The sequence below is a fragment of the Rhinopithecus bieti genome, unplaced genomic scaffold (assembly GCF_001698545.2).
Source record: "Rhinopithecus bieti isolate Rb0 unplaced genomic scaffold, ASM169854v2 scaffold_15676, whole genome shotgun sequence".
Taxonomy (NCBI): Eukaryota; Metazoa; Chordata; class Mammalia; order Primates; family Cercopithecidae; genus Rhinopithecus; species Rhinopithecus bieti.
Genome location: NW_016809194.1, coordinates 2,785,975 through 2,798,331, shown reverse-complemented (window position 1 = coordinate 2,798,331; position 12,357 = coordinate 2,785,975). Strand labels below are relative to the sequence as shown.

General features: G+C 51.4%; 1 long non-coding RNA gene across 2 annotated transcripts in view; it reads right to left on the bottom strand.

Annotated features, from left to right (window-relative positions):
* LOC108539858 (uncharacterized) overlaps positions 1-4,718 on the bottom strand; it is a 48,599-nt gene extending 43,881 nt beyond the window's left edge. For both annotated transcript variants that reach the window (XR_001888502.1, XR_001888503.1), the window contains exon 1: positions 4,499-4,718. This is a non-coding gene — a long non-coding RNA (uncharacterized LOC108539858). The remainder of the gene's footprint in view (positions 1-4,498) is intronic.
* Between the last annotated feature and the right edge of the window lie 7,639 nt (positions 4,719-12,357).

Here is a 12,357-nt window from a genome sequence, read left to right as displayed (position 1 = left end):
TCTGTGTGTGGTGTGTGTCTGTGTGTGTGCTGTGTCTGTGTGTGGTGTGTGTCTGTGTGTGTGCTGTGTCTGTGTGTGTGGTGTGTCTGTGTGTGGTGTATGTCTGTGTGCTGTGTCTGTGTGTGTGCTGTGTGTCTGTGTGTGCTGTGTCTGTGTTTGCGGTGTGTCTGTGTTTGTGGTGTGTCTGTGTGTGGTGTGTGTCTGTGTGTCGTGTGTGTCTGTGTGTGGTGTGTCTGTGTGTGGTACGTGTCTGTGTGTGGTGTGTGTCTGTGTGTGTGGTATGTGTGTGGTGTGTCTGTGTGTCTATGTGTGCGGTGTGTCTGTGTGTGTGTCTCTGTGTATATGCTATGTTTGTGTCTGTCTGTGGGGGGGATGTCTGTGTATGTGTCTCTGTGTGTGTGTGCACACATGTGTGCACAATTGAGGAAAGAGCTAAAAGCCTTCCAGAAAAATCCAGTAGGGGTTGGGGGTGGAAAGAGGCAGGCTTCGCCAAATACTAACAACCTGAAAATTAAAAGAAGCTGTGCCTCTGGCCATGACATCATCACTCCCTTCACAAAGTGTCCAATGGGGCATTTTCTGGTCATAACAAAAGAATGGTGAAAATTAGCTGCACATCACAGCTGAATTGCTTTCTCCTATTGTTTTCTCATAAATATGAGGTTCTGAGCTATAGGTGGGCATTTCCAAGCTAGCTTCAGAACTGTGCCTCCATTCCTGCAGTAATTCTGCAAGGCAAGGGGTTCTGCATTCCTAACAGGTGGCCTAGAAATAAAGCCCTGGGACCAACTCAGAGTAAGCCACTTGGCCTTACACAAATTGGGGGAGGAGGACAGTTCCCTGTTTTGCAGATCACACTGTCACAAATCAGCTTTTTCTTACAAATCAGCATCTCTGCTGCTTACTCATGTTCAGCTTGTGGCCAACTATGACACTCCAGGAATTGTTTTCCTCTGCAGTTAGGCCCAGGAGGGTCTGAGCTGTTAGTTTTTGTGCCAATTCGTAGTAGTATGGCCCAGAGGAGCCATCACAGTCAGCATTCTGAAGGAGTCTTTTAGAGAAAGCCACACCTCCTTATGAAAAAAGGCTAAAGAAAGTTCATTATCTTGGAGTCCAGCGTGAAAACAATTCAGTTTTTTAAAGATCTATAAATGTTACCCAAGACTTCCTAGACCCTGCCAGTCTGAGACACAAAAACAATAGAAATCCATATTTGCCTGGCTCTGAGCCACACCACTCCAGCTCCCCCACCCCTAGAACCCCACCCAGCTGTTCCAGATGTCCCCACAGGGGCTCTCAAGGTCTCCAGAGAGGACAGTAGTCAGAGGCTCAGACAGGCAGGGACCCCAATGATGACAATGATGACTGGTGACGTGAGCCTCAGTTTCCTTACCTGTAAACTGCAAAATGTAAAATCTGAAAAGCGGAGATAAATCTCACTTCATGGTGTTGTTCTAAGGACTAAATGATCCAATATATGTAAAAGACCTAAGCCAGTGCCAGGCATCTGGTAAATAGTCAATAAATGCTACCCACCACTACTATTAGCCACCCCCATTACAGCCTCCTCATCAATACCCGTCCCTGCTCCGGCTCTCCTCCCCTCCCCTGATGCGGGCATTCTCTCCATTCCTCAGATCCAGTCACCTCTCCCAAGGATCTCCTTGGTCTTCTCAGGAGCCTGGCCAGCCTGCCCCAGCAGACGTGCCCGGGCATGCCTCCCTCACCCTCAGCCTCATGCTGGGCTGCTACCACGCAGATGCAGACACCTAGGGACACACAGGCAGAAACATCCCACTAACAGTCTCTCTGCTCTCTGTCCCTGGCTGCCCCTCTCATGGGGCACACCCATTCCCAGGCTCCCAAGCTGGCGGACCAAGGCTCTGAAGAAACTAGCTCCTGGCAGGGATGGCGCTGTGAAACCACAAGGCTGCTTAAGAGTCGTTGTCACTGTCAGGGGGCCTGTAGAAGTCAGTGGTGAAAGCCAAACACAAAACACCCAGGATGAAATCAGGCAAATTGGAGAAAGTAGCTGGGGGCACAAGGACACTTGGGTGGAAGACAGAGGAAAGATGCGGGTCACACAGCAGCTCCCCCTAATTCCTACACTCCTCCACCCCGCCTTGAAAATCTGGCATTGTCAACACAAAGCCAGAAAAACCCTGGAGGCAGCAGTCTCAAACCTGAGACTTAATAAATGCCAACTCTGTCATTTACAGAATGACCTTTGACAAGTCTCTCTTCTGAGGGAACCACAATTTCCTCTTTTTTTTTTGAGACCGAGTTTCACTCTTGTTGCCCAGGCTGGAGTACAATGGCATGATCTCGGCTCACAGCAACCTCTGCCTCCGAGGTTCAAGCAATTCTCCTGCCTCAGCCTTCTGGAGTAGCTGGGATTACAGACACGCGTTACCACGGCAGCTAATTTTGTATTTTTAGTAGAGACAGGGTTTCTCCATGTTGGTCAGGCTGTTCTCGAATTCCCGACCTCAGGTGATCCGCCTGCCTTGGCCTCCCAAAGTGCTGGGATTACAGGAGTGAGCCACCACGCCCAGCCCACAATTTCCTCATTTTAAAACAAGGAGAGCAGCCCAAATGGCATGAACATCTGCAGGCAGGCCCTGGCCGCTGCCCTCACCTCAGCCACTAGGCCTGGCAAGCAAAGGCCGAAGGCTGCTGGAGAAATCTGGTCTTACCATTCCCACGCAGGCATGTGGGCAGGCGGTGTGGGCTGGGTGTGCAGAGAATGCACTGAATTCATCTCCAGGGGCTGCCACCTCACCCGGCTAGTTTTTTTGTATTTTTTTTTAGTAGAGACGGGGTTTCACCGGGTTAGCCAGTATAGTCTCGATCTCCTGACCTCGTGATCCGCCCGTCTCGGCCTCCCAAAGTGCTGGGATTACAGGCTTGAGCCACCGCGCCCAGCCGGCCTGAGCCTCTTAAAGGAACACAGGGAATTCAGGTAGAGAAGGCAGAGAGGACATTCCAGGAAGGGAAATGAAGGTGGGGAGGGAATGACAAGTGTGGGGTTTCTCAGGGTAGAATAAGTTGTGAAGCGAGGGGTAGCAGGTGTGAGGCTGGAGGATTACAGCCATGTGCTCTCTCAGGAGCCTGTGGGAGGTGGGTGCATCCCATCCAGGCCAGGAGCCACAGGAACCTGTCTGTGCCTAGGGTCAAGGTCACACTGACTGCCTGAGCAGCAGGGGCCTGGTTGGGAGATCCCTGAAGAGGCAAGGGGCCAGCACAAGGTGGTGGCAGTGGGAACAAAGAGATGGAGAGGAGGGGACATGGGGAGAAGCTGACTCCCCATAGAGAGTGCCACTGGCTCAGCCAGTTCAGGGATGCAAAAAAGACTCATTTTAAAGACCTGCTGTTCCCCTTCTTCCCACTACACTCAGCAGCTTCAACCTCTCACTCCCTTGAGTGAGACCAGCCTGTAATTAGCAAACCTCAGCAAACAAACCAGCAGTAAGTGTCCTCAGCCCAGGCTGCAGGTTAGACTCATATGGGGAGCTTGGGAACTTTTTAAATGCCGGTGCCCATGACCTTCCCCAGACCCAGGGAATCAGAACCTCTAGGGATGGGGTACCAGACTGCTGCATTTTTTTCAAGCTTCCAGGTAATTCTAATGTGCAGCCAGGGTTGAGACCTACTGAGCAGGCATCTTTAGAATACCTGGTTTCCTTAAGCTGAGGATCTTCTAGTGCCTAGTGAGGCAGGGATGCTCTCTCATCCAGGCCTTTGCTCCTGCTGTTCTCATTGCAGAGATCACTGTTGTCCCTTTTGCCCTGCCTGGGACAGTTTCCTACCCGCCTCAGGTCTCAGCTGAGGCAACACTTCCTCTGCAGAGGCACCCCCAAGCTCCCCAAATCTGGGTCATGGGCCGCTCCTACACCGTTCTTGCCTGTTTACATATCTGTACCTCCCAACTCTTAGCTTTTCAGGGGTGGGGGGGATTTTAGCTTAGCTACCATTTATCTGACATGGAGTAGACACAACATACACACTTCTTGGGTGAGAAAATGAATGAATGAATCTTACTTACACTCTAGTTTGCTTCTTCCTAGAATTGGAATGAATTCAAGTCCAAAATTTGAGTTCAAAAGTTTTTTCCCTGTACCAGTAGAGTATTTGAAAAGAGGAGGGAAGGCCGGGCGCAGTGGCTCATGCCTGTTATCCCAGCACTTTGGGAGGCTGAGGTTGGGTGGATCACCTGAGGTCAGGAGTTTGAGACCAGCTTGGTCAACATGGTGAAATCCCGTCTCTACTAAAAATACAAAAATTACCAGGCGTGGTGGCGGGCGCCTGTAATCCCAGCTACTTGGGAGGCTGAGGCAGGAGAATCGCTTGAACGCGGGAGGCAGAGGTTGCAGTGAGCTGAGATTGCACCATTGCACTCCGGCCTGGGCCACCGAGTAAGACTCAGCCTAAAAAAAATAAAAATAAAAAAAATAAAAAAAAGAGGGGAACAGGTGAGTGGAGGGGACACGATACTCACAGCCAGGACAGCCACTCCAGCAGCAGGAAGCTCCCTCCTCCATCTGCCAGGCAGTGCCTTTGCCATGGCCTCTTGAACCAAAATGTCTCCGCCTTCCCCTGCTGACACTGGATCCAGGCACGGCTGTCACACCCACAAACAAGGCCTGGAGCTTCGGAAGGATGGAAGAGGTTTTTCCAGGGAAACATAGAGAAGGCCTTGCTGGGTCTGGGAGGAGGACTCACCCTCTCTAAGGAAATTCTTTATCTGCAACTTCCCTGAAGGTCCGAAAGAGACCCCGCCCCCGGAGGCCTTGCACCTGCAGGGGAGCACCTGCAGACATGGCCTGCACAGTTGCAGTCTCTGACCCTCAGCACCAGCTGGTGACTGGGGCCCTGCAGCTCTGGGGGCATCCAAGGTTCCAGTGCCACTGGGAGGTGCAGAATGTAAGGCCAAGAATCACAAATGGTGAGCTCAGCACCTGGCGGGGTGGAGGAGCGTGGGCAAGGAAGAAGCTGAATGTGTTCCAGACAAGGTTTTAGGGAGCCCCTGCTGTTCACCGTTGGCCCCCCAAGATGTACAGCAAACCACTGACAACCACCAGGTTCAAAATAAAGATCTACTCCCTCCTTCTTCTTCCCGTCCCCTCCCCGACTCAAAGGCACCTTCTCTCTGTGACTTCTCTATTTCTATAAATAACCCTCTATCACCGTTTCAGTCACTTTTGAATCCCGTCAGGCCCCGACTCTCACCCACTCATCCCCTGTCCCCACCCAGTGTCCCTGTAGATGCGGCCTCCTCACCACCCCTCCATCTTTGCGCCCCCACGGTGGTCTTCTGCCTTAGTCCTGCTGCCCTTTGTTCCCCTGTATTCCAATCTCTCAGGCCACCGCCAGGACAGCCCACCCATGGGACTCCTCTCATCAAAACCTTCATCAGACCTCACCCCCATGAAGAAAATACAGCCTGCCCTGAGTGGCATTAAGACTCCATACAGTGAACCAGGTGATGTGGCACACGTCTGTAATCCCTGCTACTGCTGAGACTGAGGTGGGAGGATCACCGCCTCCCAGGAGTTCAAGGCCAGCCTGGACAACATAGTGAGACCTCATCTCTAATAAATAAATAAATAAATACGTAAGTAAGTAAATAAATAAATAAATAAATAAATAAATAAATAAAGCGGAATGGAAAAAAAAAATAAGACTCCACAAATGGACAACATGCCTCCCTGGCCTGACTCTTCCAAACAGCACTCCATAATCTGCCCTTTGCTCAGATCCCCAAATACCCCATGTTTTGGTGCCAGGTATTTTCTCCATTTGGAAGAAATGTCACCCTTCTCAGAGTCAACATCCTGCTCATTCTTCAAGGCCTCCTCCATGCAACCCTCCCTGACACCCCCACCAATAGCTGTGCCCCTCCTCCACTGCACTCCTTCAGGCCCAGCGTTTTTCCGCCCCTGGCCACAGTTTGGAGAGCAGTTTTGCCCCTTATTGGCTGTGTGATGGTGGGCGAGTCCCTTAGCCTCTCTAGGCCATGGCTTCTTCATCCTCCTAGGGGTGCTGCGAGGACTGATTGGGACCACCTGCCGTGCAACGCCCTGCACATCGTAAGTGCTCGATACAGAGCAGTTGCTGCAAGTCATCTCTAGCCCTTCTTCAGGTGGCTCAGCTGTGAGCCTGCCTGTAGACACACGTGAACAGACATCTCCTGAGATCTCTGCTCGCTGTCAGCTGTCCGTTGGCTGCATCTGGTGACCTTGCTCAGGGATCTTCTGAGCTGCAGCCTGCCTTTCCTCAAAGTGAGCGTGCTCCGCTGGCAGCGACTGCTTCCCCTATGGCCTGCCCTGCTCCCCGTGGCTCCTCAGCGAGCATGTCTAAGGCACATTCTCCTCCAGAGCCCAGCAGGGCTGAACCACTGCAGGGACATTTTGAGGCAAGAGGGAGCACCCCCACACCAGCACTCGAGCTGCAAAGTGCTTCCTAGAGCTGCCAGCCTGTGATCTTCAAGTGAACTTAATGGTAGAAGAAAAAAATCTCGGCACTTGGTTGATGCTAAATGGACCTATATGCACTAAATCAGTCACACTCAGCTTTCTCATGCCTAATGTGCTCTCCCAGTGCCTCAGCTGTGCGTTAATTTGCAAAGATTTCCTGCTTCAAGGACAGTACTTTCCAGATGGGACCGGAAGACAGACCCTGATAAGGCCTTATGCAGATGACTGGGCAGATTTTGAGCTAACCACACTTCAGGGCCAGAGTGTAGAGGGAGGGGGCCACTGCCTAGAAGAACTCAGCAGGGAGAGGAGCTCAATTCTGAGCGGGCTCCAGGAACACAGCCAGGGAAAGGCAGGCATCCAACCCAAGGCCAGTCTGTATTGTCCTCAGCAGAGAAAATAGCCCATTCTGTGTGTCCTCTGTGACTACACCAAACGCAGACCGTGAGCCCAAATGAACATGGCACCAGAAAAGCACAAAGCCACACACTTTTATCGTTATTCCTGTGTCTGCATCATTCATGCCACGCCACTGGGAAATGATGGAGGACACGGGATATTCTGCCATCGGGCAGGGGACAGGTGCTTCAAAGCCTATAAAATCCCAAGCGTGACATTCTTTAAAGTCATGCCTGGCTGGGCGTGGTGGTTCACGCCTGTAATGCCAGCACTTTGGGAGGCTGAGGCGGGAGGATCACGAGGTCAGGAGATCAAGACCATCCTGGCTAACACGGTGAAACCCCGTCTCTTCTAAAAATAATAAGAAAAAAATTAGCCAGGTGTGGTGGCTGGTACCTGTTGTCCCAGCTACTTGGGAGGCTGAGGCAGGAGAATGACTTGAACCTGGGAGGCGGAGCTTGCAGTAAGCCAAGATCGCGCCACTGCACTCCAGCCTGGGCAACAAAGCGAGACTCCGTCTCAAAAAAAAAAAAAGTCATGCCTCTAATGCCCTCAGGAATGCACTTTTACTCCCCAGGTGAACCCATCAAAGGGGTATTTGTCAATAGGAGACGTTTTCTTCCCACCCCTAGGGAGTCCGCAGTTGGTGGCTGCCATGACTGGGAACCAACCTGCATGGTCAATGGGCAGGGGCAGGCTGGGCCCCAGGCTGCTCTGCGGAAATGCACCCTGCGGGTCTCAGCCACCCCTCCCATTCACCTACAGCCTGGCCAGGGAAGGGCATCTGACCCACACACTCTCACTTCCTTTTTCCAAGAACTGAAATAAGGCACCAACTTAACACATCGTACTTAGAGAGATTCTTGTACCCCTTTCAACTCCTGGACATCGTTCTTTCCTGAGTACTTTTCTTCCCTTTTCTGCAGCACTCCCTCTTTCCTCTCCACACAGCTTTCTGGTTCTTGCTTGCTCTCTCTGCTCTCTTCTCCCTTTGAGCTCTCATACCCAGGTTCCTACAGGGTCCGTTCCTTCTGGACGTTCTTTCTCCTCCCACCTCTCATGTCTCCGTCCTCCTTTCTTCCTAAGTCCGGAGCCTAGAGTCCCCTCCACCTCTTTCCCAGGCCCTGCTCCCTTCTGTCTCAAACTCTTCCTTCTCCACAATTCAGAAGAAAGCTGGCCAGAGAGATCTCCTGTCTCCTCCCCCTTCACCTCCCCTCCTCTCCCTGCAGGCACACAAAAGGGGACAGAGGCACCAGATGGCCCGGTGCTAAAAGAGGGGCTCAGGGAGGCTGCCGCCCACAGAGGCCCCTGCTGGGCCTTCAAGCTAGTCCAAGCTGCTGCCGGGCCCAGCCGCCCAGCTGGCAGAGGAGCAGGGCAAAGGGCCAGCCTCCCCAGCACGAGGCCAGCTCCCCCTACCCGGGCTGCCCCGGGGCCAGCCTGGAGAGGGGGCACGCTTGCCAGCTGAAAAGCAGAGGGTGTCACCATGTGTCCAAGCCTCAAGTGCCAGGGGCAAGGGTCCGATGGCCTGTGGGGACACTGGGCTTGCCCAGGAAGAAGGATAGGAGTGGCTGGCAGTCTGCTCTTTCTATGGAACAGGCTGTGCCAAGGAGGGGGCCTCAGCAATGGGTGAGCAGACCACAGGGGAGCCAATAATCCCCCAGTCCCCTCACAAAAAAGAAGATTTAATGATGCATTGGTTAATGTTAACAGCTACCATTCATTCAGTGGTTAGCTGGGCCAGGCATTATGCTAAGTCATTTCCTATAACATCCCTAATCCTTTAAGAGTTCTGCAGGGTAAACATTTTGATCCCTATTGTACAGACAAGAAAACTGAGGCTAAGAGAGGTTAAATGACTTCCCCAAACATTATAACTGGAAAATCAGTTAACACAGTTTATTCCAGGGTTCAAGCGATCCCCTCACCTTAGGCCCACAAGTAGTTAGGCCTATAGGCATGCACCACCCTGCCCATAGTGAGATGGGTTCTCACTATGTTGCCCAGGCTGAGCTCAAATGATCCCCGCACCACAACCACCACCTTAGCCTCCCAAAATGCTGGCATTACAGATATGAGTCACTTAGCCCGGCCTAGTCAACACAGTTTAAAGTATCTTTTCCTGTTAAGATTCTGTAAGTCCTGCTAAGATGGTGTTGCAAAGGCAGGCACCTAACAATGCCCCCACTAAGGCCTTCAGTAAAGCCACAGGCAGGCCAGGCGCGGTGGCTCACACCTGTAATCTGAGCACTTTGAGAGGCCAAGGCAGGCGAATCACTTGAGGTCAGGTGTTTGAGACCATCCTGGCTAACACGGTGAAACCCCGTCTCTACTAAAAAATACAAAAAACTAGCCGGGCAAGGTGGCGGGCGCCTGTAGTCCCAGCTACTCGGGAGGCTGAGGCAGGAGAATGGCGTAAACCCAGGAGGCGGGGCTTGCAGTGAGCTGAGATCCAGCCACTGCACTCCAGCCTGGGCGGCAGAGCGAGACTCCGTCTCAAAAAAAAATACAAAAAAAAAAATACAAAAAAAATTAACTGGGCGTGGTGGTGCATGCCTGTAATCCTAGCTATGCGGGAGGCTAAGGAAGGAGAATTGCTTGATCCTGGGAGGCAGAGGTTGCAGTGAGCCACGATTCCACCACTGTACTCCAGCCTGGGCGACAGAGCAAGACTCCATCTCAAAAAAAAAAAAAAAAAAAAAAAAGCCTCAGGCAGAAGTTTCCAATTCAGTTCTCCATTTCACATGCCTGTGTGGCATTTTTAAACATCAAACTCCCAAGTCCCCTTCTCTGGAGGTTCTGATGTACCCCAGCCTCTCTGGAGACGCTTGTGCAGGAACAGGAGCTGTGAAGCAGGGCAGACTCGAGTTCCCAGTACCAGTCACATGACGTGGGAAAAGCTACTTCCATCCCTTGGAGCCTCAGTTTCCTACTATTAAAAAAAATGCAGATGATAATGTTGGCTTTACCCATGTGTCATGAGGAGTGTAGGCTGCTTGGCACAGGGCCAGGCACTCCATAGGTGCTCTGCTGACGTCAGCTCCCCTTTCCCGCCCTTCAGAAACCTGAGGCTGCAGCAGCCACACTTCAGAGAGCTAAAGAGAAAGGGGCATAGCCCATAAATACTACTCCAGTTATGCTGACCTTTGGTTCTGGCCTTAATCGAAGTCCATGCACCCTGCCCCAGGGTCAGGCAGCTCCCACAGGGCTGCAGGACCACAAGCCAGCGTAGGATGGGGGACTTCCAGGGGCAGGAACTCTGCTTTCAGAACTTCCATGGAAAGGCCTCCAATCTGACCGGCTCCACCTGCAAAAGGTCACTATCCAGGCTGGCTGAGAGTCTCTGGAAACCTGTCAGTCCATCAAACTGTTCCCCAGCCTTCCTTCCATCATCTGCCAGAGCCCGTATTTCCAGAGCCACCTCTACCAGCTGCCCCTCTGAACGCAACAGGCCTGCCCCCAGGTTCGGGCCCTCCTGCCTGGCAGCCGCCATGAGCCCCTCAGGCCATTCTCTCCTGCCAGCCCCAGGCATTTCCCAACCCTCACCTAAAACCCATGTCCCCAGTGTAAAGGCAATGAGTGGCTTCCAAATACACCCTTCCCTGTTTACTCAGAGTTGACTTTGAGTTACCTGGAAGATGGGCCCACTCCCAGTAGCCTGGGTGAGAATCTTTCCTTTCCCCCTTTTTAACAGAGGACAAGTGAGTTCCAGGAAATGCCTGGAGTGCCTAGCTACCTCTCCAGAGTACACTCAAACCCCCACTCATTCTCACAAAGCAATTTGGCGGAGGCCCTGTTTCACAGGCACGCTGCTGGGCACATCTGCCTTCTTCAGCTCCCCTTCTTGAGAAACTGGGAGGTAGGTGCCGTTATCTTTATTTTATAGAAGAGGAGACTGAAGCATTAGGCCATCTGTAGAAGCTCCCACATCTGATGCGTGGTGAACTCAGGATTTAATCCCAGGACTTCTGGGACCCAGACAAGAGCATTTTCTACTCCATTGTGTTTGCCTCTAAAATCTACCTCGCGCCAGGCATGGTGGCTCATGCCTGTAATCCCAGCACTTTGGGAGGCCAAGGCAGGTGGATTACCAGCGATCAGGAGTTCAAGACCAGCCTGACCAACATGGCAAAACCCTGTCTTTACTAAAAATACAAAAATTAGGCCAGGTGCGGTGGCTCACGCCTGTAATCCCAGCACTTTGGGAGGCCAAGGCAGGTGGATGACGAGGTCAGGAAATTGAGACCATCCTGGCTAACATGGTGAAACCCCATCTCTACTAAAAAAAAAAAATACAAAAAGTTAGCTGGGCGTGGTGGCGGGTGCCTATAGTTCCAGCTACTCAGGAGGCTGAGGCAGCAGAATGGTGTGAACCCAGGAGGCGGAGCTTGCAGCCAGCCGAGATCGCACCACTGCACTCCAGCTTGAGTAACAGAGTGAGACTCTGTCTCAAAAAAATAAAATAAAATAAAATAAATCTACCTCAAATCTATTTCTCACCCTCTTTGTTGCCCCCATCCAAGGGGGCGCCTTCCAAGCCACCATAGCAGAGACCTGGGTCACTATAATGGCCTCCTAACTGGTCTCCTTGTTCTCACTCTCGGTCCCAACCATCCATTTTCCACAACAGCCAGGATGGTTCTTTTCATGAAGTGATCATGTTGCTCCCCTGTTGCACATAAAATAAAAGCAGACTCCTCACCATGTCGTATAAGACCTGAGTGATCTGTCCCTTCGCTCTACCCACTGCCCCCAATACCTCACTTCCCCTCAGCCACCACGCTGTGGCCACACTGGCCTCCCTTCCATTCTTGAAGTCTTTTCCTACTCTAGGATCTTGACACTTGATGTTTCTTCTCCTTTCTTCTTGTCACTCCATATAATACTCTATTTTATTTTCTTCATAGCGTTTATAACCATCTGTAACTTTTAAATTTATTTATATCTTAGGTGTTTGTCTGTCTCCATTGACCAATGTAAGCTTCACAAGACAATTTTATCATGCTCTCCATGGCACCCTTGTGCCTGGGACAGCACCTGGCCAATAGTAAGTGCTCAATAATTACCCACTGGTTGAATGAATGAACGCTAAGAAGACCTCAGAGATGATGGGGCTGAAAGACATCAGAGGAGAAGAAAGCTGGGGCAGTTTCACCTGCAATATGTTCAACAGAAATGGCCCCGCTGAGCCTCACAGTCAGCCATGCGACAGTGCACCTCATGTCTGGGACAGAAGAAAGATGGTCAATGTGTGCCCCAAGAGAGGGAACTATTTGGAAATTGGGAGGGTAAAGAAAGAAGAATAAAAATGTTGGGTTTTGTAGTGGTGGCTGTTATTTTTTAAGCCCACTCAAGGGGGTTTTCTGCAGTGGCTCAACATGAGCAAACACTAGAACTAAAAAAAAAAAAAAATAGAGGAACTAGAAAACTAGAAAGAACTAAATGCTGCAGCTAAAATGGAATAAGTTCCCTGGAGACTGATCTA